Source organism: Dermacentor variabilis, chromosome 1, assembly GCF_050947875.1.
Source record: "Dermacentor variabilis isolate Ectoservices chromosome 1, ASM5094787v1, whole genome shotgun sequence".
Lineage (NCBI taxonomy): Eukaryota > Metazoa > Arthropoda > Arachnida > Ixodida > Ixodidae > Dermacentor > Dermacentor variabilis.
The window spans coordinates 136,869,862-136,896,340 of NC_134568.1; the positions used below are offsets into that span (position 1 = coordinate 136,869,862).

At 46.6% G+C, this 26,479-nt stretch overlaps 1 protein-coding gene and 1 pseudogene across 5 annotated transcripts in view; both read right to left on the reverse strand.

The window, feature by feature from the left end:
- LOC142585079 (uncharacterized) overlaps window positions 1-26,479 on the reverse strand; it is a 185,401-nt gene that overhangs the window by 55,420 nt on the left and 103,502 nt on the right. The gene's annotated exons all lie outside the window — the stretch shown is intronic.
- Window positions 4,515-11,611, reverse strand: LOC142585101 (uncharacterized; annotated as a pseudogene).

Here is a 26,479-nt window from a genome sequence, read left to right on the forward strand (position 1 = left end):
GCTGCCAATGCAGGCATGATTAACAGTTAAAAATTATAAAAGGTAAGCTAGGCAGTACTTTCAAAGGCACAGGAGAGAAGTTTTATATCTAATCATCGCTGTTTGGGCCAAACGGGTCACTTCCAGAGTGGAGCCACCCTAAGGTCTAGGCACAGAAATTTTCTGTAAATAAAGCTGTCACCACCAATCAAGAACGCGTCAGAACAGGATTCCCTGCAGCTTCTACTAGTAAGTCTCTGACCATACTAGTTGATTTCAGGCACACTATTGTGAAGGCAGCGGCCTCTAAACATGCAGCAACATTTTTTTTTTTTTCCCATTTTATATTCTCGGTCAACATCAGGACCTTTAATTCCTTAAGAATGCATATCTCGGTTTACAGATACGCAATTAACCAGACTGTGAGTAAAAAAAAAAAGCAAAATTGATGACATTACGGGAACCTAGTGCAAGAACTTCAAGGTGGAGTTGCCACCTGTGTCACTTTTTCTTTTTTTTTGGAATCTATCCTGGCTTACCAAGCCTCATTTTTGTAATTTCAGGAGGGTTTTGGCAGCATGTTTTTGGAACTTCTGGGTAACAATCACATGCATGGAAATGAGGGACTATTCCAACATTGTTATTTCACGCACAACAGACTATATACCGTATGCATGCATGTTGCAAGAGGGTAAAAATGAGTATGACAATGAGCGACTGTCCAACAAGTGTGAGTGGACGTATTGTCACGTGGTAGTGACGGTGAAGAAAGCAGCCAAACTGGGAAAGACAAAACTAGCGTTTTATTGGGCGAACTTGTGCCCTCAAAAACAGGCTACACTCAAAGAACAGCGACAGCGGCGAACACAGTCGGCGATCGTTGAAAATCTGATCAGTGGGTCAAGCGCGCTGGCTTTTATACATCAGTCTTCGAATGTTCTAGAGTAATCGCTGGGACCCGCGTGCCTTCCACAAAGTTCTACATTATGCGCGTCGTGCACACATGCAATCAGGTTACACAAGGTTCGGTCACAGACAGCGGATGGAAGCCTAAGAAGGTCAAGTTCCTGCCACGCCAGACGGCCGGGCTATGCAATAATGTAAACCTTTCACAAGGGAAGGCGCCTCCCCAATTTATTTCAGCTTGTTTGTAGAGTGAGCATGCCACAGGAACTTTTGGCAAAATAATTTGTGATACATTTGTGTTTAAATTATACAAAGCACCGTTTGATGTGGCCCCCTCCCCTAATAGAAGCCTTCCTTGCATGAACAATTTCTTTCAGCTGTGTCTATTCACACTTTGTCTAGTTAAGCAGTTAAGTAGTTTTATTTGGTGAGCTAGTTCAGTGTTAGCTATCAGTTGATTAGTAACTTAATTATACAGTAATACCATGTTTACTCAAACTTGCACATCTAAGAAAAAAAAAATTGGCTAAGTCAAAATTTCTTGTCGCACCGAACCATTTCCCACACCTGTCATTTACTGCTCTTTATCTCGTACTTTTGGGCCAAATAGCGGATATCTCGAAACCTTGACTGAGAATGGAACAAACTCTCCGTCGCCAGACCGTTTAACAAGTTTCGTGTGAGGCTGCCGCACCTACCAAAAAGCAGACGCTTTCCCTGAATCTGCAGTTGGACATTAGCGGCATAATAACTGTCAAGCAACCATCTGGCGCATCATGTCACGGGAGAGATGTGCGCAGAGGCAGGCCTTACAAAATAGCAAGCGATTTACCATCGGAACTGTGATTTCCATTTTAATTTTATTCTACGCAACGCAGAGCGCACATGCTGCGTGCATTGCAGCACATCCTGCCAGGGTTGCCAGATTGGGCTATTAATAGCCGAATTGGGCTACTTTTTGTCCAAGGCGTCAGAATTTTCCTTTTGGCTATACGGCTATTTTTGGGCTGCATCATTTTCCTGTGTAAAAAAAGAAGTAAAAATAGTTAAGCACAAATGAAAAGCACACTAGAATCAAATGCAGATGATAGCAGGTTGAAGAAATTGAGCGCATCTGCTACAAGATCAGAATTTGCAAATTATATGATAGAGAACGCATATGCATGTCAAAAGGTCAAGGATCACGGCCTTTTGATAATTTTAATTAACTCTTTCCTTACCGCAGAAAACAGCCGTTTTTGCTATGTGTCTACATATTATTTTTTTTCTTGGGAAAATTTTGTTGTACAATGGATTGTTATATATGAAAATGTAGCTGATTGTTTTGCCTTTCCAATGTAATAACATACAAAGTATTCACTGCGACATTTTTTCATATTTTATCTCTGAAAGCTGAAGAAAAGTAAGAAAAACATACATGCGAAGACACGAAATTGACACTACACTTCACCACACATAGAAGAAAAAAAAACTGGGATATACAAATGATTGTCCGTGAACTCAGGTACACTTCCTGAAAATCTGAGCACTCTAGGTAAAAAATTATATTTTCAAGCGACCTTTGAACTCAGCGCCCATGACGCATGTGCCAATCGGCGAAACAGTTACGCGTAGTCGTAAAACAAAGGTGCGCTTCACAGGTGCTGCAAAAAACATTTGTCTTCACTTCTTTCTTGGTTTTCTCATAGCACTGCTTACAGTTCCTTCGGTTTTCGACCTTCTCAGGCTTGTGGCGAACCCAGTCGGGTGGCAGATAAGAGATGCTGGCCGGTTGATCATCATCAAGATTCAAAATTTGCTTGATGAGCATCTCTCGGAATGAAAGTTGGTCAAAGCGGGCACTCAGACGTAGCTCAGCAATGTCGGGGTGCCCTTTCCGATGCTCTTGAAACAGAATAAAACTATTTACACAAGCAATATCTATGCAGTGGAAAAAGAGTGTTTTCCACCAGCGCACACATTTACGAAGCACGTTGTACGTTCCAATGATTTGGTCAGATTTGTCAACGCCCAGCATACCTGCATTGTACTCATGTACCAACAAGGGCTTTCTTATGGTCCTCTCGCTCCACTTGTTGCCCACTTTTGTACGTCTCTTTGCAGGCACATGTTCATTAGCTGTATGAATGGTGCTCATGAGACTTACAGCCTTACGGTCCTTCCACTGAAGAAACAAGACATTTCCTTCCCTTAGCCAACGAATGTCTCCACGTTCAGCTTTCTTTTCCCATTTTGGATCTTTCAGATCGCCAGGGAAGCCTCGACGATCTTTTCTCGTTGTTCCACATGCCAGCGTTTTGCACTGAAGGAGGTGTTCGAAAAGGTGCTTCGAAGTATAAAAATTGTCCATGTAAATTTTGTATCCTTGTCCTAAATATTTATCACAAAGCTTACCCACTACATCAAAAGCCAATCCATGCGGTCCCGGTCTCTCCCGCTTGCCCGTGTAAACGAAGAACTGTAAGGTGTATCCAGTTTCTGACTCAGCTAAAACCCACAATTTGTAGCCCCACTTCGTCACCTTGTCCCGAATATATTGCCTGATTCCCGAGCGTGCTTTGGATTTCACCATCCTTTCATCGACTGAAATGGCTTCCCGTGGCTGAAAAAATCGTGCCGACGCCTCGTTGATCTCTCGAAGTAGTGGGAGTACCTTCCGCAGTTTGCCAGCTGAAGCAGCACTGTCATCCTCAGGGTCCGAGACATGCAAAAAAGCAAGCAGGGAGAAGAAACGCTTCCTGCTCATGATCTTCCCTGGAAGTAGACCGCCGTAGATTGATCCAGTGTTCCAATACAAGTGGAGTCTAGGAAGTTGCACGATGCCCATGTAAATCAATAGCGCAATGAAGCGCAACATCTCAGGGGGCGTGACCTCTAGCCAGGAGCCATCTGGCTGAGCATAGCTTGGTTTCTCAAAAATTTTCATCCACGCATACTTGTTTGTGTGTGCACAGAAAGCGGAAATCATCTCAGCGGTAAAAAACATCATGAACATGTCCAGTGCACCAAGAAACCTCCGCGTCTCACTCCGGCGCGTCACGTCCAGGTGTACGCCAGGTGCGCGATTCGGTGAAAACCTGACTCGGCACGGCGTGTTTGGCAAAATATCGCCTCCGTATGTAGTTGACACCCTAAAAGAAAAACGTAAACAGGTGTCGTCATTTACAAAGCACGCGCATCGTATAACAACAACACTGACATCCGAAACTATGCTTACCTTGCCACGCTAGTTGAAGGTCCGGGCTGTGTAGAGGAATCATCACTGTCGGAGTCGAAATCCGATGATCCAACGTCCTCTACGGACTCCTCACTACTGCTCATATCGATAATATGAGCATCAGAAGCAGCGGAATCACTTTGAGAAGACTTCTTTTTCAGCGGCGCGCGACGCGTTTTCGGCGGCATGTTGGGAAAACTCCTCGCTACCTTCTCCGCTGCTTTTTTTTTTCTCGCAGGAGCCTTCGCGCTAAAACGCAAAAAAACATATAGAAAGTGCGCAGTAGTTCTTCTATTACTGGCCAGATGGCGCCACACGTCCGTAACCGCGGAGTTTTATTTTTGGCGGGGCATTCAAAACCATCGATCCATAGTGATCGATGCTCTATGGCGCGGTAAGGAAAGAGTTAAGAAAGCTGGCCTCGGGAAACATTTCTCCATCGGCCAACTAACGCTACCCGTGCACGTGCACCAGCGAACATATACTGTTACTGTCTCCACATGTGAGCTTTCGGCGTTCTGTTTTAAGCATGAGATGCTTTCAGCTCCGGTTGACGGTGTGCCACGGGTGACCTCGGCACCAGAACGGAGGGACAACACCGGGCTGAACCCAACCGAAATTTGCCGAATTTTCTGCCTGCCGCATGGCACCTACATGGCAATTTGCTCATACCCTTCCTGTAGAAATTGCCCCTGCTCCAACGCCAATGTAGAACATATCCTCTTCCCTTGCCCCACAGCCACCACAGCCATCCATTCCCTATACAACTCCAAACGCCCCTCCTGTCTTTGCTATCGCTACCCGTATCAAATGCTGCCGTCGAACGGGTGTTCAGCCAGGACTCTCTCATTAAAACCGACCTTCGAAATAGCATGCCAAACGAGACATTTGTAGCGCTCCTCCACATGAAGATTGGCCTGGCCAAGAACGGAGGCTGCTGCAAGCATTTTAAACCGGACCAAGAATTTTTATCCTGTTTCTGACATTTTGTACAAACCAAGCAGTACCACTTCTCAATATGCTCATGATGACTAAGCATAGCATACTTTGTATGTCTATATATAGTACTAGATTTAGTACCAACCACCCGCCGTGGTTGCTCAGTGGCTATGGTGTTGGGCTGCTGAGCACGAGGTCGCGGGATCGAATCCCGGCCACGGCGGCCGCATTTCGATGGGGGCGAAATGCGAAAACACCCGTGTGCTTAGATTTAGGTGCACGTTAAAGAACCCCAGGTGGTCAAAATTTCCGGAGTCCTCCACTACGGCGTGCCTCATAATCAGAAAGTGGTTTTGGCACGTAAAACCCCAGATATTATTATTCTTATTTAGTACCAACCGCCATCTATTGTGTTAGACTTTGTCTAGAATTTTTTTGTAGTTTTTCCGTTTAGTGCATTGTGCGGTGTTAAGCGAAATTATCATGAGCTGTAAGTAATAATACTGAATGCCTGAATGCACGCCATTGCTTAGCGTGTTTATTGAGCGGTGCCATTTTTTTGTTCTTTTCGTGATTTCTTGGTGCTCTGGGAAAACTAAAACTGTGCATTTGCAATGAAGACCGCATTTGCCTTATGAATTTGCCTGCATGTCCGCATTTCAGCACTTCTTGTGCTTGTGCAGCATCTGTTTTCCGTGTCGCATGGCCTCCGTGACGATGCGCGCAGAAGTCTTGTGTGGTTATGCGTGGAAAAAATAATCTAGGTATTCTTGCCAAAAATTAATTCAATATGCTTAAGAAATGACTTCAAAAAAGAAAGCTTTTTGGCTACTTTTGGGCTACCCAAACGTATTACTTTAGGCTACATTTGGGCTACTGCAGAGGCCAATTTGGCTACCTGTGGTTGGAGCGCCTCCACCCTGCTCGCACAGTGCATACTTGTGAATGCTCACATCGCTTTATGTGGCACCGTTCCCGCTACGTCCGTGCCGCGTGTGTTGCGTAGTGTTCCAGGAAACCTTCTCAATTTTGCTTAAACAGTTTTGCTGTTGTAATGTCGTACGGTGGCAGTGGTCTGCACTATGCACATGGACTTACCAGAAACAGTGCCACAGAAAGCACTGTGTGCATTCCCGAGTACGCACTATGCAGCAGGATGTACTAGAAGTGACAAAGGAATTTACTGATGGCAAAATCATTGGGATGGCTACAAATGGTGGGGACGGAGAAGGCAATGGCAACAAAAGACCTCAAGAGGTGTCGACATCAGCTGGGGGAAAAAAAAAACTCCACTAGCAGCAAAATATAGTTGAGCGCAGCGGCGGAAACGATAGGCTCATGCAATGTGTGAAGCAGCTCAAGGACGCCTTTCTAGGTGCAAGTGGTACTGTGAAGCACACCTGCCTTAGGCAGTTTTTATGAACTGAATAAAACGGCAGGGCCGAAAACCTGAGCTGGCTGTTATCTTTTTTTTTCTTCAATACCTCTACGAAGGGCCAGTTTAGAAGTTCTTGTTCAAAGGCTGGTTAGTAGTGAATTTTTTTAGAAAGAACTCGACCTTTCACTGCAATTTCTGCAACTTTGCTTATCTCGAATATTTTCTGAATTTTACTACTTCCAAGTTAATGAGGTAACAAGTGAATCAATTTATTTCAGTTCAATAACTTTGTTATTCAGTCCGTTAGCTTTATTTCATCAGTTACATTAGTTTTGTTACATCATTTATTCAGTTGGTGTTACGTAGTTATGTAATTAGTTTATTGGTTGTCTTGGTATTGTTACTGTAGTTTGTTACGTTATACATAATTATGAGTTTAGTAAATGCAGTTGTTAGATTAATAAGTTAGGTTAGTTAATCAGTTCATTAGTTTGTTGGTTTAGTAATTGGTTGGTAATTTATTAGTAATTAGTTTAGTAATCAGTTTGTTAGCTGTTAGTTTGAGACAGGTTTTTTATGCGGAATTATATAAAAGGGCGAAGAGAACCTGCTCTATAGTCTGTTTTTAAAGACGTAGTAGTCGAAGTGTACAATTTGAATTACGAGTTAAGCCGCTATTACAAATGTAGTTTCACCTAAATAAAACAAGGCGTTGTAGTTGTTTCGAAATTATTCTCGTTAAAGTTTCTGAACACTTTACAGAAACAGGGTGGCGATTTGCACATTGTGTCGAAAATGCTCGCTGATACAGGCAGTCGACCCTTGCTAAAAAGCAGGCTTACGCACATAACACCTGTGGCGCACGAAGCTCTCCCATAGCATTCTGCTGAAATTTCGGGCCCAGATGCAAAGTATTGAAGGACCTTGGTATTAGACTGATGTGTCACTGGAAATAGTGGTGCTGATTAAAGCCCAACATGGTATATTGGTATACGAGTCTCACTCTTTGCAGTTTTTTGTTCAGTTCTGCATGAGCCACTAAATGGCCTTACTCCCTAATTCCTCAGTGCCACAAAAGCTAGCTCATATGCCATATTTGACAATGCCATCAGTAACGATGGATGGATGTCCCTGTAATCACCATTGTCATAGTTGATGAAGATATTCATCATGTGGCAAGCAACTTTCAGGCAGAGAACATAGTGTGGTAGAGGATGCAAGATTAATTTTGACGGCCTAAGGCACTTCCACAAGCACATAAATTTGTGTAGCAAGTTTTCCCGAAAACAGGATAAACATTGTGTGTAAAGCTTAGCCCGCTAATTTTTCCAATGCAATGGTGTCGGTGTGTGCCAAGAAAGACCGGTGATGCAGCACCATCCAATTTCAATACGCTCCAGCAAAGTAAGAGAATTCGATAGCTAGAAATTCACCAGTACAGTAAAGCCTGCAAGTTTGAACAAATTCCTATCAGTTAGCAAGCAGAAGAACTTTGTCAAAGTTTCTGTGTGCACTCGAATTACGTGAAGGACAAGACATTTGCCCTGAAACTACTGAAGATGCAAAATTGTTTTCACCCTTGCATAGTAGAACCTAGAAAATATATTTTCCCATTTCTATTATCGCTGAAGCTTGGTCGCAGTGAAGCTAACAATATACAGTCAAACACGGCTATATCGAATTCGCAAAAAAACGCCTATCAGTTCGATATAGAGCATAATTCGATATAAGCCTGCTAAATTGCATGTCATAAAAGCACATACCATTTATAATATCGCTTTATTGACGAAACTAGCTTAGTTTCGCATAAATTAGTCCTGCATTTTTTTCTGCTTGGGCAATTTCGCTGCCTGCGACGCACGCACTTCCCCACGTTGTCTAAGGAGTCCGAGCAGCTGAGGTCGCAACCTTCCGCATTCGCACAGAAGCACCGGACTAATGCGAGTGCACCAATCACTTCGGAGGATGTGGGCAAAGAACCGTAGTTGCTTTCCTCAACGTGCCTACTTTCATTTGTGCTCGGTACGATGTCGGCGATGTAGTCTTCGTTTCGGGATCTACCGTTGTCGCGACACCATCATCTGCACTTGCAAACTCGTCCACCGTTGATTCGAATGTCCCGGAAATTTTGACAGCTCGCTCCAAACTTCGGCAACACCGGCAACGGCTTCGTCGCATTCATCAGAATTTACAGTCATCACCGAGCACGCGGGAACCAGCACGTATGAAGAACGCCTCGTACACGGCCGTGCGTACGCATCGGGCGCCATGGGCACCGGGTTGCGACTCTGGCCACTTTAGCCCTAATCGTGCTGAGAGTGCTCCTCGGAATCTTGCACGCTGCGGGGATACCGCGTTCGACGCGATTTATGATTTCGATCTTCACGATGAAAGGCGAATTCTGCCGCTTCATCACGGCAACACTGCAGGAGAAGGCCCTCAAGGCACAAACACGATGAACCAGAGAAGCAGCCAGACAACTCGCACTTTCGCCATCTTGCACGAAGAGCGCACAAGAGCCTCTGATTGGCTGTCTGAGCAAGCGCTGTAGGCGGGCCAGGATCATTTTTTGCTGGGGAGTGTCGATAGATAGTGATCTAGAAAGGAAGGACGCTTGATTCTGCAACCCGTGAGGGAGCACGGCAAAGCGTCGTCAGGGGAGAGGGAGTGGGAAGTGAAAGATGATAGAGAAAGAGGGAGGATAATAGCATTCACTATGTGCAACCGGGGGAGTGTCGACGGCTCGCCCGAACAGCCCGAGGCAGCGCGGTCACGGTAGGGAGAGCGGTTGGATGGAGCCGCGCCGCCGGGTTTCCCCGCTACCGCGAGTGAAAGCCAACTTCTGGGGGCACTTTTCCGCCGCTTGACGTTCGATATATCGGAGTCACTGCAATATTTGTTCGATGTAAGGGGAGATGCTACTCGAAGACACTTTTTCTTTAATATACACCCTAGAGGAATGAAACTCTGCATGTTTATAGAGTTTTTAATGCTGATTTCAAATATGTAATTAGTTTTATTGCAAGTTGTATAGTTCTTGTTCTGTACCATGGCAAAGTGTAAAATATAGGTCTTTTTGCCCACCCTTTTTTCCATAATTAAACTTCTATAATTAAGGACCACTGATGGTTCATTTTCCTCCACTTGGATTGTAGAATGCGGAAAACTAAGTAGGAAGTTCATATAAAAGATTTGAATACACGAGAAAAATTGGAACCCAGAAAGTCTATATTACCCAGATACCAGTGAGTGTTCACATGAAATTGGCATAATATATATATACAATATAGAAGTTTAAATGAGATAACGGCACTCCCCACACCTTAAAGAAAATGTGGTCAAAATTTCATCCAGATCTGAGCACCCGAAGTGCCTAAAACACGATGGGCACAGTCAAAAAGTTGCCAAAAATTGCATTTTGAGAAAAACGAATTTTAAAGTTAAACTTGAAGGTTTATTTCCAAAAAAAGACTTGAAATGAGATAAAACTCTCACACAAAAGAGGAAAATTGTCCTCTAAGCAGCCACTGCCACTAAAATGAGCCCGCACCATAAGTTACTCCCTCACGGCGCTCCCGAGCAGAGTCCTCGACATAGGCCTTCTTTGTCAGCATCCGCCGATGTGCTCTTGATTCAGCAGTTTGCTTGGCAGACATTTTTTTTTTGGCGTGTGCTGTCACGTGATGTGCCAAGCACAATTAGTTCTTGAGGTGGAAGCACACCCAGCTCTACCAGTACACGTTCAAAGCTGGAGTGCCCTCGATTGAACCATAGAACTGCCAAGGCAGTGGCCATCTCCACGACAAACCTCGAGGCAAATCGAGTCTTCGGACAGAGAAGCCATATTTTGCTATTTAGCGACTCTGCCGCATTCTGGGTTTTGCCCTGAACACAACGGGTCAGCAGCCTTTCATCAGTTAGCCATTTATAAATAGGGAGTATTGCCTTCCCTTGGGCCTTCGTGAGCAAGGGTGTGTGGGTCGGTGCAGGTTCACCCAAGGCTTCAGCACGCCTGTGCTTGCACCAGGATGCTGCTCCATCTGGGCAGTACTTGTGGCTGCTCGCACCATCCGAGGAGCAGGAATGAAAATACGAGGCCCAAATCGCCTGGTGCATTGCTTTTACACTGCCCCTGTTGCTTGTGATGGCAAACTGGTAATAGGTTTGCAGCTTCTGAATCACTGGATCCTTTAACTTTTCCCCTCTTGGCAATGGCTCCTTTAGCTTGCGAAGAGCAGTTCCCAGGCGCTTCGCCACGTGATTGGTGCAGTCTGCCTTTTCTATACTTACAGCACCACCATAGACATCTGCCTCTACAACTGCGGTGTAGGCTTTGGAGTCTCCATCGCTCAGGAATTTCTTGAAGTGCAGTGGTGTGTCGTAGGTCTGGCTCCTTTGCCATATCCGTACAGCGGCTTCTGCTTCCATTGCATGAGATGAACAGTGAGCATTTTGCTCACACACTGGGCCATGAAATGCTTGCCAGATTTCCTCTTCTTCATCTGGCAGGACCTTATGCCGACTGCAGGCTAGGCAAAACTTGGAAAGGACTTCAAAGTCCAAACAATGTCCAGTGTCAAGGGACACAACAGTCCAAATACCATTGTGGCTCTGATGGCCTCGTTTGTGCCATGTACCGTCATACATGACGGCTATTTCATTCCCGCCCGCATCACTCGCTGTGAATTGCCTGGCTCGCGCAAGATTTTCAGCGATAGCATTCCTTGCCGCGTCATGAACTTTCCGGCTGACGGCAGCAAAAGATTTGTGATGCATTGGCTTTTGCAAGCCGACAACTGCAGAAAATCTGACTAACTGCTCGTAGCCAATTCCTACAGAGCGCGCGGCCACAACAGCTTTCACATTGACAGCGAAGCTATCGCGTGCACTCCCGCTGTCGTAGGCTCTGGTTGCGCGCGGTCCGTCGCCTGCAGCATTCGTGCTGGCCTCCCCGCCCGGAGAAATACGCCGTGATGTGTACGTTGCTGAAAGAATGCTTTCGGGGCACGCACTGTTCTCGCAGCGTAGTTCTAGAAACGACGCAAGTCCTTTGCGCTTGTCGGCCGGTTCCCGTACGCACATTTCCGAACGGTGACACGTTGGACAAACCGCACCATTCATGAGGATGATCAATGCGGTTAGATCAGTGATCATACACGACTCACCGTCTCGCGCACTTTCTTCGTCGTCGAAAAGTCCGATCTTTTTTTGAGAGGCACTGACGTACTCCAATGCCGCGTCGAACTCTCCAGAGCAAGCGGCGTCGCTGTCGCTAGGCCTCGTGGCCGTCGCTGCACTTGCCGTGGGGCGAGTCTTCGGCTTCGATTATTGCCGGCGTCCTCTAAATTTGTGCAAGGAGCAATACTACACTGGCCGATGATTACGCTTGCTTTGGCTTTCTTCATCAATAACGAAGATAAAAAGCACAAAAAATTACCGACGATTACGTTACTTCCTAATGCGAAATTTGAGCGCAGCAAATAAGCTGTTTCACCTTTTCGATAGATTGAGGCAAAGAAATCGAGCAACACATGTATGCGCTATCACAGAATTTTTTTTTTATTTTTCACACGTATTCCTTTAACAAAGACTCCACTAACAGTTCTTGACAGTCATGAAGGAAGCTTTGTGGTCGGAGAAATAGACTGATATATGTTCGACTTGGTACACCAATGCTTGATTCTGAAAGACGAGATCTATACAAGTGCCTCGCGAGGTTGTCACAGCCGTGGGACGCGTTACGAGCGAGAGGAACGGGATGTTCTCCCGCATAAGTGTTAGGAAATTGGTGTTTGTCTTTATGTCAAGCCGCCACCGATCTGGCTCTCTGATTGCCACCGCACAGGGCGAACGGCAGCGGCAATTTCGGCTCGGGCGGTGCACATATACAGATCCGCCGCCACCGATCTGGCTCTCTGATTGCCACCGCACAGGGGTTGCATTGGAGGAGGAGCGAAGAAAGGAATTAAGTTCGAGCCGGCGCTTTGACAACCGGAGACTCGCAGGAAGAGGGGGGAGGGGGGCGGTGTGTACACCCAGCGGCAAACGATGGGGGCAGAAGCGCGCGCAGCAAGCGGACAACACGATAAAGGCAGGAGGGAAGAGATAGCAGCGACTGACTGATGCAACTGAAGAGCACCCTATCCGCCACACAAGAACAGGGGGGGGGGGGGGGCCCTTTCCTCCTCTTTCTGCATGGCGGCGACGGTGTTCTATGCAGTCACGTTATCTTGACTCTCTAGCGGCGACAGCGGCATCCAGCGGTATCAGTCGGTCGCTGCTAGCGCTGGGGGGATGAAAGGCGGGCGGAGCTGGTTACGAGGCCGACGACAACGCCGACGACGACGCGAAACCCAGGAACGGACGCCAAAGAGCTGCGCTCTAAAATGCGAAAGGCCCGTTGTTCAGCGGCGAGGCTCGACGAGACAGGGACCCTGCAAGTAGGCTTCGCCACACGCAGGAGCACAACGACCAATGGCGATTCAGTTTCGTACCACGTGATTTAAAAACCAGTCGCCGCTTTTGAAAAGCGCGGCTAACGCAGGCATTTTTAAAAATTATTTCTTGCGTCGTAGCAGCCCGGGCAACCATGGTTACTGGGAGAATGCGGCCTGGCCGATCTCCTCATGCGATCCGGAATGTCGTGCGGCCGCGCGTTTTCGGCCGCGAGACACTCGAAGACGGCATGCTCTCGGACTTTTAACACCCACCTTGTGCTCTTTAAACGCAATTTTAACCCATTTCCATTTTAAATTCAGCCTTAATTTTTATTATCATAAAAGTAGAGATATTAAACTTGAAAAAACAAGTGAAAACAAAAAATCGATGATTTTCGAAAAACGCCGCGTTGTTTGACCCGATCTCCCCGCGTAATTTTTGCTATATATACTCAATTGTAACTATACCGTGACCAGAAATTGTTCGATATATAGAATAATTCGATGTAAACTGGTTCGATATAGTCGGGTTCGACTGTACAGTGCAGTCCACTTATAACGATATTGAGAAAGACGAAAAGTATGATCGTTATAACCGATGATCGCTATATCTGGGCTGCAGTTAAAAATAATGCGGAACATACCTTTGCAGCTCCAAACTCAAATTCGCTACTTGCTCTAAAGAATAAATGATGTAGAAAGTAGGCTGTGAAAAACAAACTATTTCTAGCGCCAATGACCGTGTCAAGGGGTGGGCTCGCCGAAATAGTCCGAAATCTGCACTTGCTTTTGCAGCAGCTTCAGCTTCACAACCGCGGTGTGCATGGATTCCAACGGCTGCGCGAACACTGGCGGCAATCCTTTAGCACGCACAAAAGCAATTAAGGAGTCGATTGACGACGGTGCACTTTGCGTGGACATCGAGGTCGGGGTCAAGGAGCCACTGTCAATCTCATTGTCACTGTCGCTGCTGCCGTCGCCACCGTCGCACAACTTTGCCGTCTGTCGAGACAGCAGATCTTCGGCGATCGCCTCGTCGGTGATCTCATCGCAGAACGAGGCAGCACTGTCTGCAGTCAAAAACTCTTCCTTCGACGCACAACCTGTGTCACCAGTAGGAACGAGCTCCCAGAGCATGGTTATGTCAGCGGCTTCCACCGTGTTGGTCTCAGTGGGTTGGGGAAGTTCGCCCTTACGCACAAAGCCCGCCTTTTTGAAGCAGTTGGTGATGAACCACTGGTAAAGCTCCTCTTCCAACATCGGCATACAAAGGGTCTCTAACCCTTTTCCGCTGATCGGCATGGCCGCTGATAGCTCCTGCCTTCACAATTGCGGTGCTCCCGGTTTTCAAGATGGTTGATATCGTTAACTGGGCGAGCTCATACTTCTTCACAAGGGCGCTCACCTTGAAGCTGCATCGAGAGTCCTGCAAAATATCCATCTTCGTGTCAAGCGACACAGCTTTGCGCTTTGTCGGCGCCATCTTCAAACTGGGTTGTACCGTTGGTTGCATGCCGCATCGCTGCCGTCAGCCTGCTATCGCGAGAGAGAGACGTGGGACATGTAAAGATGCGCGGGACGGGCGCCACCGCGCCGCTTTGCTTGTCGCTTTTTTTTTTTCTTTCTCTTTCGGAGCGACTGTGGCCGACACGCATGAAGCAGCTAGCGCCATCTTTTGGCGCGCTGCGCCTACTCAGGTACTCTCCGGTGCACGGTCGGGGCGGGACGTGCTGCGCGGTAATGGTGGCAGATACAAACTTACGGAGGTAAACATCGCCTCGTCTCGACATCGTTCGCTCCAGGGAACTAAGCAATGAAAATGTTACGATTATTTGGCACGGAAAACGCCGCCCAGACGGTAAAATTTTGATCGTTATATCCGATACGCGGTGGATAACCTATCGTTATAGATGGTTTTTTTCCCCCATAGACCTAATGCATAAAATGACACTCTCCATGTCAACCCATCGTTACATCTGATATACCGTTATAAGTGGACTGCACTGTATTCATGTTTGCCAATACAGTCTTGAACAAATTTTTATTACTCAAGAACGACTTGATGGATATTCCCAACTTAATAAATGCATCGTCAGGGTTCCTATAGAGCTAAAGCATTTGCATGAATGATCTTATGGACGAATTTAGGCCCAAAATTTCCGTTTTTCTGCACTAAATCGCTCGTTCTGAGCCACAGCAGACAATCTTACCGGCCGCCATGTTGGATATTCCACTGGCTCAGCTTCCACTGGCCTGCTTTAACGCGTCCAAAACAGGGAGGTGCACACTATGAATAGAGAGTGCACTCTATTCTGTAGTCATGGAGGCCGTGCCCACTCTTAAAATGTTCCTGGAAATGTCATTCACCCCCCCCCCCTTTCGCCGCATTTCTTTTTCTTTTGCTGTAAGCCAATTTAACATCACTTGGTGCAAAATCTTTTTTTTTCTTTGTTTCAAGTGTTGGTCACCATTCTGTACATGGCATGTCCATAGAGCAAGTCTGTCTCGGAGATGTCGCATCGTTGCGTGTGTTTGCACAGCTTTGCATTTGTGTGCTCGGCGCCACCTCCTGCTGTGCCTTCACGAGCTTGAAGTGGTGTGAACAAACGTGGCCCATTTCTTCAATCACGGTCTGTACATGGAGATGACGTCACTCTAATGCAAATCCAAGCAATATGATTGCCTCCAAACGTACTATGAGGCCGGGATTATTAGGTTTCTTTTAAGCCACTCTAAGCCCAATAATTTTTCTTTTTGGCTGAAAGAACTTTTCTTACAGATTTTTATGTCACCGCAAGGTCCGAAAAATCGATCAGCAACTATATAGCATTTCCGTTATTCCATCCCATTCCTTTGGTCTTAATTAAATAAAATACTAGGATATCAAGAGAAGGCAAATGAACAGCAGTACTGAAGAAACTAACAAATGTATACAAAACGCCCACAACACAAGAACAAATGAAGTTTTCTTCATTCCAAATAAGTCCACAAAGTACTCGGTAACTGGAGTTCTATGAAATGCAATTTATAAGGTGCACTTAGAAATATGCTATCATAATTTCCCCTTGCTTATGTTCCCAGAATCGAATGCCAAGAGAACAGCACGTTACAAATAAAGAAATAAATGCGATATCAGCCACTGTATTGAATATGGAAAAGTAAATTTTTGTTGGCATGTGGCTGAAAATATTTAGACTGGTAGTAAAAACATCAAATACAGTAGTTACCAGCCACTTTTTTAGGATATACAATTTTAACCCTTTGAGGGTCGATTTTTTTTCCCCATATGCGACCACCCAGGGTCGATATTTTTTATTGCAGATCTGAAATTTTCTTAGGGACTTATTTAGAAGAAAAAGTATTAATTTTTCTAGGGTGATCGTAAAGTGAGAAAAAAATATTTTGCGTTGGTATATATGTACTCTTTATTCATGTATAACAACAACAAAGGAAATAAACTTATAAGAATGAAAAACTTCATGCACTATTATACACCTACTTAGAGACTGAAAATGCGCACACGAGAATATTTCTCAATTCTCACCTGTTCCTGCTCTTACACTAATATTTACGTCCATAGCGTAAGCGAACTCCGTAACTGTGTGCGCACTCTAGAAAAGTGTATGGTTGTGGGCTTGTCAAAAAAGCACAACATGTGACAAACTTCCGCTAATTTTAATCTTATCGCCAACCAGAGGCAATTAGTTTTCGCGAATGTCAAAAAAAAAAAAAAAAAAAACACTGGAAATGCATGCACGGCGACATCTTTCCTATGCGCACCCTTGTGAGCACTAAACGAGCGAGAAACAAGCGGTAGCCCTATCAGTGATTAATAACGAGATAACCATCAATTTTGAAGCGGAAGAAGCCGAAACCGCCTGCGGAACATGTGCCAGCGGTAGTATATAGACGCGCGGGAGCAAACTAGCTTTAAAGCAAAGCATGCAACGAGAACCGAGAGAGGGAGGCGCGAAAAATATTCCCTGTATCCCCGCATAGTGGCAGCACATGATAGGAAAGAAAAAGTTAGGAAATTGGCACGTTTTTTAGACGTTCAGACGACACCGTAAATATACGGCATCGACCATTTTTGGACTTGTACGCGGCGCCGTATATTTACGTCATTGACCCTGAAAGGGTTAAAGCGATGCACCCCCCCCCCTTCTTTAGCTATCCTTCACTCTCTACAGCTTGTATGTTTCTTACCACTTATGCGAGCAGTAAACTTTGATCACTATGTGTGTGCTGGCTGTTGGCTTGCCAGGCAGATAGTAAGTGGCACGAGTGCATCCCCACGGTAACGCCGAGGGATGGCGATGCCTAACCCAGGTTCGGGCGCATAAGGGCTGCACTTTAAAACTGGGAGAAGAGTAAAGATTGAGGTGTAAAAGAGGAGGAGAGCAAGGCACCCTATTGATTTTTGTGCGTGGGAGATATTACACACTAGGGGAGCATGAGGTTAGGAGGGTGTATGCCAGTTGCGCGCGCCCCTTCTGCAACAGACCCCGCTGTGTCAAGAGCGACCGCTTGATGAACAGCAATTGCAACGAAGTTGAATCCAGGGGTGGTACTCTGTAGAAGTCCACTGAGTGCACTGTCCATTTCGACCGCTGCTCCTTGGCTGGGGCTGTTCGTCTCCTCCTCACTCATACAGCAGCGGCCGAAATGGACAGTCCAGTAGTGGACTCTTACAGAATAAACCCCCAGGATATACCAGGGATAGTGGGGGGTTGCTACGGAGTTTCAACCAGAATGCTGCGATTACAAGACACTGCACCATGGCATCATTTGGCATTTTGGTTAGCAGCGAGACTGCTACTTCGTGTGTCTGCTAATAAGGTTTCTTTAAGGTGGCGGTCCCACTCCGGCGGCACGAGCCCGCCGTTTTCAGTACTTTTAGAGCAACCGTGGCGCCTCTTCTACTTAGGATACAAAGTTGTCGTACATACCATAAAAAAGCTTAATTCTTGTGTATTTCAACTACATATAATATAAATAAATTGGTTATCGTGGTTTAGAAATACATGTTCAAGAACAAGCATGAGATACATGTTTTTCGCGAACTGTGTCTCAGTTGTGACCATATTTAGAAGAAACTACCGCATTTACTGCGTTGCGGCTTGCTGTGTAGCTTTAGGACATATTTATCTCTTTCCTAGACGCAGCAAAATATTGTTGAATTTTTACTTTTTGAATAATTTGCATTTGAATATTGCCAAATATCGCAACTTCTGTGGTAAACAGCCCGCCAACTACACGCTCAAGGAAGCTAAATTTTGGACAAATTAGAGTTCAAGGAATTTCAATTTAAGACGCAAAATTTCATTTATGTGCCTTTATTAGTTTTCCTAATAATGCGACCGAAATTAAACATTCTTTAGAATTCTGGTCCTCCTTCTGCCCATTTTTGCGGGAAAGTACTAAAGGTACGAAGCTGCCGTTTTGGATGAGGCAATTAGAAGCCTGAATTCAAAATCTCAACGCATACTTTTCCAATAAAGCAAATAGAAACGCTGTACGGGACGCGTGAATTTTACTATTTTTTACTACTGGTAACATCAATAAAGTCGACGCAATTTGCAAACCGTACCGCAATCGAAGGTCTCGTATCTCAAACATTAGCAGTTATGGTTATTTTTTATTGTAATATGCTATAATCACAGCGACAAACTGCAAAGAAAGGAAGAAATTTGTACTATTTTGGCGCTTACATGCAAAATTTTCACCTAGCGCCATCTACACGACAGTCACAAAAGTGCTGAGCCTGGAAGTTCACAGTTTCTCCGAATGTGGCGGGCCAAAACATTTTACCTCAGGAACGAACGTTTTAGACTTTTCTGCCGAACGATTCTTGGGGCGGAATCTTATAACGGTTCCGAAAGAGAGCCGGTTCCCTTGCCCTCACGTGATTCGTCAGAATAGTGGTTGCGTCAGCGGCCGTCAGAGAGCGGGCGGTACTGCAAATTTTGAACACGTCACGCATAAGTCAAGAATTTTCAAAGCGAACCCGTAGTCGGCCATGAGTGGAACCGGCGAAGAGGTAGTCCGCTTTGGGTTCCGTTGCTGTGGCTTGGCTGTCTGCTTGCGACCATGGCCGCGCCGCCTGGGAGACTCGCGGGTGGTGCGCGCTCGCGCGCGTTGATCATCTCTAAGGTACGACTTCACACACATGAAAACATGGTGGCACCACTCATTCTTTGCCTCGGGTTGCTCTCCCCGACCCGCCAACGACTGGAGGTGCTAGACGCGTTATCAGAGATGACCGATGAGGAGTTTCGTCGTCATTATCGTCTGTCAAAGGGAACCATCCGATGGCTGTGCGACGAACTGAAGGATCCATCGCCCTTTGCCGGTGCGAGACGTACGACCCGAAGAAAATGTCCCTGTGCGACGATATCATACAATAAAGAACCAACTTTCAAAATTTTCGCACAACTGTTGGTGATGGGGCTTCAACTGTCCATTTTATAACGGCCATTTTATATTGCCTAATGCTCAATAAAATATGTCAACATGCGAAGACAATTGAAAACTTTCAGGACAATATTTAAATAATAGTTCATATTTATTGAGCAAGAAGAAACATTACGCAATTCTTACCTCGTCATATGATGACGTACACTTCAGAGGCGGCACCCTCTGGTTTATTGGTCGTGTACTCCCTGTCTTCCACCTCAGGCTTGAGAGTGGCCTATTTAGTGACGTAAGCGGTAAGGCGAACCGGTTCGCATTGGGAACCGTTATAAGATTCCGACAGTGGGCTCCCCCACAATGCCTGTCAATCGTCCTGAATAGAGGAACCACTCCCAGAGGCATGGCCAAGGCCCCGAGACATGCTGTTGTTTCCTGCTTTTGTTGGGCTAGTACGTGCATAGCAACCATGGTGAAAGCACGTGCCAGCTAAGCATAAGAGCCGCTTGCGTGGCCGAAGAAGGGAGGAGGCCTCGCCCATGGTGCGCTAAAATTCCTCGGTGAAACTTTTGTTCAGTCGTCGACTTTGTAGGTGGCGCGATTACGGTAACACAATAAAGGAATCTTTCCCGTCTCTTTTTTCTTTGGCTGGCACAACGCATTGGAATGGAGTTGTATGGACATGTGTACACCTGTGACCGCTTTTCACTGAACGCAGGACGCGCCTGCATGTATCGGAAGTTTCTCGAACGTTATCGATGCTTTATCCGTTGTCTGTTGTCACCGGCGCTTATGTAATCTGATTAAATGAACTACAGAAAAGCACGCATGTTGTAAGACTCAACGCGCAGTAAGACGAGACTGTAGAGAACGAATTACACCTCATCCACACCACGTGTTGTCGCCCATTAGTCTGGGCCAGTATTTTGTAGCAAAGCCTTTCCGATGATAATGCATTTTCGCGCTTTTCGTGCTTGGTCAGCGGTGTTGGATCTGGAGGACAATCCTACCGCTGTCCCCCAGTTATTGGATCTTGCCGTTGAGTGCGGGAGTTGGCCAACGTTAAGGCTTTGAGATGAAAACTGGAGATTTATTTACATTATTTAGAGTAAACACATGAAGTAAGCCGACAGTAGATCGGAAGCTGCGGCCCGTGGCAAGAAGCCCGAAAGAGTTGAATGAAGGAATGCTTCTCTCGGCTCCGTCTCCCCTTCGGTGCCTCGAGGTCACGTCCTTTTCGGCGAATCGTCGAGCCCGCTCAGGTGTCGCCATTTTCCTGCAATGGTAGGCCATGCGAGTTCAGTCATATACGGCGGGGGGGGGGGCGGGGGGGGTAGCTGCAAGGGCTCTTCCGTAGAAAGGGTGACTTGCCACTGGCGTTGCCTGTCGGCTTGCAAGCGCAATCACAATAGGCCGATGGGGGTTCCGAGGACTTCACGGTGACTTGCCACCGGCGTTGTCTCTCGGCTTGCAAGCACCCTCACAATAGGCGGATGGGGGTTCCGAGGGCTTCACGGTGATTTACAGCCGTCGCTCCCTCCGGGTTGCAAGCGCTCAGCTGGGGGAGACAGGTTGTTTTAGAGCGAACTTTCAGAGCTGCAAATCAGCTTTGCTCGGGACACAGGTTACCTGGAATCGTACCAGGCTTCAGCTACACTTTCGGGAGGAGTCTAGTAGTAGGACAATAGCTCTACGTGCGGCGCACGAGGTGGGGGATGCCAACTTGTTTGGACGTGCTGCGCCTCGGGAACGTAGTTCGATGCGATCTGGTGAACTCGAAGGATGCCAGAAAAAGGCCCCATATCTAGCAGTCCTTAGAGTAACCATCCGCTGACGTTATCAACGGGATCAGCCGGCTGTTAGCAGTGGACTAGCATAGATTAGCATAACGCACTGCTACAAAATACCGGCCCTGGTAGGCATTTTTCTTTTGTCGAGCGTGCGTAGTGGTTGCCCGTGAGAGAACCTAGCACAGACAGAATTTGTCCAAGTCATGGGAAATCGCAAGGAGAGTGCTTCACGAAAAAGGAAAAGAGCCGTCGCAGCATCTCGCCGAGCGCGGGCAGCAGCTGCGTTTTCACACCACTCGAGGTAAGACCTTTTCCGTTACCGGGGTTTGTAACTACCATAGAAGGGGACATTCGATAAATCAAAGCACAGCAGCAATTCCAAAAAAGTGTTTTATCCATTTGCGTTGGAGAGCTGATTCTTTAGTTTAGACATAATCGTGAAGGAAGGTGAGCAACACGACATAAAAAGGCCGTGGTGGGAGCCTTACCTTGTAATTCTGGCGATGACCGGCTCATTTGTGGCGGTAGGCTTTTAGCATACATGGTAAGGCAGTGAGCTTTGACGGGCTATGAGGTGCTTCCTATTGTCTCGTTGTTTCGGGCTTTGTATCATATGCAGCCGGTTTACATCAGCTATGGCAGCGTTGTCGACACCATATCTGTGCATCTGGTGCAAGTGCATATAGCGCACATATCAGGGGGAGAACAAGAATTTTGTCAACTGTTGATTGAATTATCCAGACGAAATGATGAAGTAAGAAGAGCACTGTTTCATTTTTTCAGGAAGGAAGGATCGCAGGAGAGCAGTGAGCAACAGCGAAGTGCAGCCTGCACTCCGTCCTTGGAAGACAGTGGCACTACCATAGAGGATGGCACAACGGTCGAGTACTGGGATAAGTTTCGGCATCGGTGAAGAGCCTCTGCCGGACCTGAGTATTGAGTCAAGCTTCGCGTCAACTCAGCCAGAGGAGCCGAACATCTCCGGGAGGCGAATCGTGTCACTGAGTCATTTTGTAGATGCTGTTCGGAGTCTCGACAACCACATGTGCCCCAAGTCGACTGGTCGCTTCGTATTTGTGAAGGAACGCAGAGTAGGGCTGTGGTCAGAGCTTACGTTTTCCTGCACTGAATGTGGGGAAATCAAGAAGTTGACGACTGACCCCGTCCCAGAACCAACGTCCCTCACCGACAAGACAATATTAGGGATCAACGATGCTGCCGTGTGGGCTTTTATGAGCATCGGATCTGGCCACTCGCAGTTCGAGGAAGCGATGTCCATCATTGAAGTTCCCGCTATGAGTAAAGGGGCATTTCTTCGTCGAGAGGAATCTCTTGGAAAGGTAAAGTTATTTACACACACTTCTCTTTTTATGCGGATTTGGAGTGGAGTTGTTAGAAGAACTAACGTGACGTTGCAGCTGTGCTAAGCATATAAAAATACGGCATAGTGCACATCCCCCCATTCAATCTTTAATCGTTGAATCTAAATGTTCCTGGCGCAATTACAGGATTGCCACTATGGCGGCAAACCTGCAGTTGATATGTTGATCCATGCACGCAGGGGTCACGTTACGAAGTGTAACGCCGGCATTGTGAAATGTTTTGAGCTCATAGTCTGGTGTAATTTTACTTTGTTTCAGTGCTGGAAAGCCGTTCTTCTGGACCAGATGATAAAAGCAGGCAAGGAAGAGAAAACACTCGCAGAAGAAGCCGGGGATTTTTGTGAAGATGGCGTAACCCCCCACATCACAGTGATTGTCGATGGTGGTTGGTCGCATCGCAGTCACGGACACCGGTATTCCGCCAATTCTGGTGTGGCTGTTATTATAGGAAAGCTTACTAAAAAGCTCCTATACTTAGGAGTGAGAAACAAACTGTGCAGCACATGTGAACACTACGCCAGGACGGGTAAGGAGAAAAAGGAGCATCTCTGCTATAAGAATTGGAACGAAAGCTCAGGTGCAATGGAGTCCGATATTATCGTTGAAGGCTTCCAGAGGAGCGTCGAAATGCATGGTGTCGAATATCGGACGTTCATAGGGGATGGCGATTCTTCAGTCTTGCATCAGATCCTTACAAAAGTGGAATATGGCCGTTTTGTAAAGAAGAGGGAGTGCGCGAACCACGTAGTGAAATGCTACACCACTCGCCTCTACGCTATTGCTAAAGAAACTAAAGGAATTTCAGCCTACCTAAGTGGTCCCAGAATTAAGCGCATAAAGAATGGTGCACGGAAGGCTATCAAGCATTATGCCAACATTCTGCGGGATGTGCAGGGCACTGCAGAAGAAAAAGATGCACAGAAAGCAGAACTCACCTTAGAGCTAGCTGCCGACCTCATAAATGGTCCAAAACATGTGTTTGGGTGCCACGACAAATGCAAGAGCTATTTTTGTGATGGCACCAAAGGCGACAACGTTTATGAGAATATGCCTAAAGTCCTCCAGCTGAAAATAGTGACCGCCGCCAACATAATTGCGGAGAAGGCTAGCCGTCTTGTCACGAATGACACCAGTAACCTTGCCGAGGCAGTAATGTCACTGGTAGCCAAATTATCTGGAGGAAAGCAGATAAACAGGTGTCAGAAAGGCTCGTATGAACACCGATGTTATGGAGCTGGGCTCAGCTTTCAGCTGGGGCCCCACTGGCATTGCGCTACAACCAAGGCGGTCACCTGCAAGAGTCCTGCAGCCATCTTGAAGCGCTACACAAACAAGAAATTCTGTCAGAAGGCTAGCAAAGAGTCTCTGAGGCGAAAACTATTTGAGGAAAATGGCCACCTGCAGCGTCGGCGTAAGGAGTCCCCGATGAAAGACTCAAGGTGCCATTACGGCCCGAACTGTCAGAAACCCGATATGCCGCTTGAACAATTCTCGGAAAAAGAAGCAAATATTTTGAAAAGCCTGCAGGTGGACAAAAAACGAAGGATTGAGATTGAGGAGCACATGAGAGATCAAGCAGACAATTGCACGTGGCATGTAGAAAGGCAAATGCGTCTAACTGCATCCAATTTTTACGCTGTGTGTAGAAGAAGAGAGTCGACGCCATGTGACGCACTCGTGAAAAGCCTACTATACAAAAATAGCTTCACTAGTGCCGCTCTTGAGCATGGTAAGCAGCAAGAACAAGTCGCAGTGCGGTTGTACGAAGAAGAGACGGGAACTCGCGTGCAACCATGTGGGTTATTTGTTGATCAAGAGTATGGTTTCTTGGCAGCATCTCCCGATGAATTAGTTGGGAGCGACGGTATCTTGGAGGTCAAGTGTCCGTTCACAGCGAAGGAGATGGAACCATGTGAGGCTGCTAAGAAATTCAACCAGAGGAGCCAAATCCTCGAACCACCCGCACTAAGCAATTCTCATAGGTACTACTATCAGGTTCAAGGCCAGCTAAAGATCACCAAAAGAAGTTTCTGTCACTTTGTTGTCTACACATCAAAAGGAATTCACGTACAGCGGATTGAAAGGGAAGAAAGCTTTTGGAAATTGAAAATTCTTCCTTTCCTCATCAGATTTTACAGAGACTGCCTTCTTCCCGAAATTGTAGATCCTCGCATTACGCGCAGCATGCCCATCCGCAGGCCACAGTGGAATGAGCGAGCTATTGAAGCACAGCGAAAAATCAAAGAAGCTGCAACGAAGAGCAAGCTGACAAAGCACAGTAGCCTCTCCGACGCTCGCCGCGACCTCGACTCGTAGGCTTGCCGGTGCTTCAGCTCTGTGTTGAGGAGCTGTTCCTACCATAGCGCGCACTTTTATCAGTAGAAGAGTACGCATTTGGGCTGGTTGCTTCATGATTACGAGATAAGATTACGTGTACAAGATTCCCTTTTCATACAAGCGTTTTTATATCAGCCAAACGGGGCGGTGCATCAAGGACCGCATGCGCGAGCACTCAAACAAAGTTCAAAAACGAGCTAAAGATAGTCAGTTATCATTGCATTGTAATCAATGTGGCTGCAAGCCGTCTTTCAAAGATGTGACCTACCTGTCAAGCTACCTCGATGACCGCGCACGCCTTATTTTCGAAGCTTTCCACATTCATGTTAGCGGCGAAGCATGTGTAAGCCTTCCCTCCATTTCTTTCCTTCCGAAGGAGATTGCCTTCCTATCGCATCGCAATCCTCCCTGCGCATGCCCAATTCTGTTGATTCTGTGGTTTGAGACAGCGGCGGAGTATATATATGCTGACTGAAAGAATAAAGGCACTTTGGTTGTTAGTCAGCGCTGTTGTCTGTGTCCCTTCACTCGTCCTGTTGTTTAGCGCTGTTTTTTATTGCTTTTATCAGTGTTCGTGAACAGACGACTTGTAACGCTCTGTGTAGTGACTAGTCTTTTGAAGAATAGAAAAGAAAGAAAAAGCTGTCAAAGGTTCCACTCTGTCTTTCCTACGTGTCGTGTTTTAGATAATGGCGTCCTCCCTATTTTGACGCACGTTTCTAATGGATAGGCTCTTTTTTTGTCATTGGCGCACGTGCGCCCTGGCAGTGTTTCAGTATAAAATCGACCTGAGTATGCGGTCCGCTCACGTTATCAAAGGGATCAGCCGGACGTGAGCGGTGGATAAGACTAGCACAGAATAAAGGATACGCATTGTTGTGATCGACCTTTCGGTCCTCCTGGCGAGCCTGGGACTTCGAGCCGGAGCTGCGCCTGCTGAGCGGCCAAGGCCTCTTCAAAGGGCACCGATGAGCTGCTCCCTTTCGAGCCGGTGGACGGGATGTTGTGATCGGCCGTTCACTCCGCGACACCCCTCGGTCACGGCTCGCGCGATTATGGTGAAAGGGCCGACAGCCTCGACAAAATGGTTCTCGACCCGGATGAATTATGACCAGCGCGGGAATGCTTTTCATGAGAGGTTTCAGAAATTAGCAATGATACGGCTGCCACCTTTCAGCAGCACAAACTGGCATATCCAAGCCAGAGACGCGCTCAGTGCGATGATACTTGAACATGTGTCCAACAGAATTTCTTCACCATATTTTTTTTAGAAAAATATCGACTCGTGTGACGCACGTGTCAGCTGCTGAAGTCAAGGTGACTGGTTCTACACCATGCCGTACCGGCCGCATTTTGATGGCGGCGATCTGCAAAATTACCCTTGTTTGAAGCATCGCGAACCGTGGTTGACATGACAAAGGAAGCACATGTTAGTAGAACATGATTCGCACATATTTCACAAGACTGTGGCGCCGATGGCGTGTTTCATGCCTGCTTATCTGAAATTGGGCAAGAACACCGCTAAGCGACCTAGCCTTATATTATATTACTGTACGTGATGAAAGTGTGCTGTGTACCATGGGTTTTTTTTGTTGTACGTACGCTCTTTCCTTTGTCCTTCGTTTGCATACATAAACTGTAATAGCTGACCTCAAGGTCTAGGTCCCGAAGAGAGAGAAAGAAAATAAAAACAATGCTGTCAA